We start from the raw sequence: 2398 nt of genomic DNA, 5'->3' as shown, positions 1-2398 counted from the left end.
GCCCAGTGGGTCCCTAAACCCATCTTATGATGGTTTTCCCAGATTTACATGCATAATAGAAAAAGACATACTCAGCAACCATTCAAACAAACTGTTAAGCTTTTTCTAACCCTTGGAGATAACATGTTGTATCTAGAATATCTGCTTGGTGGGCCCTTATCAGTAAATTCAGCCTGATAGAATTTTGTAAGTCTGTTAGTTTCCTAGGGCTGCTACAGCAAAGTACCACAAACTGAGGGATTAAAAAACCAGAAATTTAGTCTCTTTCGGTCCTGGAGGACAGCTGCCTGAAATCAAGTTATTAGCAGGGCCACGCTTCTTCTGAAGGCTCTTTGGGATCATCTTTCCTTGTCTTTTCCTAGATACTAGTGGCCCCCAGCATTTCTCTGCATATTGTTACAACACTCCGATCTCTGCCTCCATCTTCATATGTCCTTATTTCCTGTGACTATATATTTCTGCATCCTCTCCTCTTATAAGGACACCCATTATGACCTCATCTTAACCTCATCTACAAAGACCCTATTTCCAAATAGGTCACACTGAGATTCCAAATGGACATGAATTTTGGGAGACATTATTCACCTCACTATAATCCCACATCCTTAATAGCCACTGGAAATATAACTCCTATATTCTTTTGCATGCTCTGAGTATTTTTAGCATGTGTATTTATTTTTCAAAAAAGGAAAAAACCCACCCTATAGTTCTTTGCTTCAAAATACAAACATTTACCCCCATTTCCCCAGTTTTTTGGAGAAATAATGGATACACATCACTGTTATGAATTTAAGGTGTATAGCACGATGGTTTGATTTACATATATTGTGATATTACCGTAATTGGTTTATTAGTAACCATCATCTCATATAGATACAAGAAAAAAAAATCTTGTTATTAGAATTCCTAGGATCTACTCTTAACAGCTTTCCTATGTATCATACAGCGTTAGACATAGTCATCACGTTGTACATTACATCCCTAGTACTTCTTTATCTTATAACTGGAAGTTTGTGCCTTTTGACCACTTTCCTCCAATATTCTTGGAGGAAGAAATATTCTTTCCATCCAGTTTCTCCCTTTGATGCCCACTACTATCTAGTTTCCCCAATCTTTTCTCTAACAAAGTGATCTTTTAAAATAGTCGCCACCGGGCGCCTGCGTGGCTCAGTCGTTAAGCGTCTGCCTTCGGCTCAGGTCATGATCCCAGGTTCCTGGGATGGAGCCCCACATGGAGCCCCACATCGGGCTCCCTGCTCCGCGGAAAGCCTGCTTCTCCCTCTCCCACTGCCCCCTGCTTGTGTTCCTGCTCTCGCTATCTCTCTCTGTCAGATAAATAAAATGTTAAAAAAAAATAAAATAAAATAGTCGCCACCTTCCAACTTTTAGCGAGGATCAAGCACAAGCTCCCTCCCTAGCGTAAGGAAGCTTTTCTCCATCTGGTCTGCAGCATCCTTCTTCCAGTTTCATCTTTCAGTAAAATCTCCTGCTACCTACCTGTTTTGTCCCCAAATACTTGCAGGTTTCTGAACTGCCCATGGGTTCCCTTCCTCCATACCGTGGTCCTGCACTCTGCTTTGGTAATACCCCTTGCACCCCTGACTGCTCCTCATCTTTAGAGGCTTCTCCTCTATTCTCTTTCCAGAGATAAAACATTTCGCTCTCTCCTGATCTTTGAGGTTTCTTAACATTTTCCCCTTTGCTCCTTTTCCCCTTACACCAAATTTCACTTTAAAGAATACAGCCCACACTGTTTGTGCTGAGCTTGCTCAACTGCACAGTAGAACCAGTTCACCCTTCCGCCCTCACAGTGGGGAGGGACCTAACTCCCAGCCCTGGAGCGACAAGCTGACCCCACACCCAAGACCAAAGCTCTCCGGGCTCGGGGGCGGGTCGTGACGGAGCTGTCACTCGGGGAAGGCCAGGCAAGCCGCACATCACTCAGTCTGCCCACATCCTTCGTTTTATGGTTGACGAAACCCCGCCCAGCTCTGAAGCCCAGGCTGACACAGCAATGTGCTCAAAAGCGTTGGCGCTCTTCACACCCTGGGCTGGCCTTCCTCCTCCTCACCGAGGATGCGTTCCTCCGCTCGTCCAGTGTTTTCCGTTCCTCTCCCGTCCCCGGCGGGCCGCAACATCCAGGGAAAGCCAGACAGACGCGCGGGGAACTCCCGGAAGTACCAGCTGTGTGGAGCATGCGCAGTGTCCGCGCCCTGCACGCCGTCCTAATCGCCCACGGCTCAGCTGGCGCAGCAGCTTGCGCAGGCGCCGCGTCCAAGGGCTCCCCGCCCACCCCGTCCTAGCGGGCCACACCCCCTCATCGCGGGTCAGAGGCCGCGGGGCGGCCGGCGGTGACGCGTGCGGAAGCGTCCCGCGCAGCCTCGGAAGCCCGCGAGCT

Source organism: Eumetopias jubatus, unplaced genomic scaffold, assembly GCF_037043125.1.
Source record: "Eumetopias jubatus isolate StellerSeaLion01/CBP00866 unplaced genomic scaffold, mEumJub1_p1.0 scaffold_5, whole genome shotgun sequence".
Taxonomy (NCBI): domain Eukaryota; kingdom Metazoa; phylum Chordata; class Mammalia; order Carnivora; family Otariidae; genus Eumetopias; species Eumetopias jubatus.
This window is presented reverse-complemented; position numbering follows the sequence as displayed.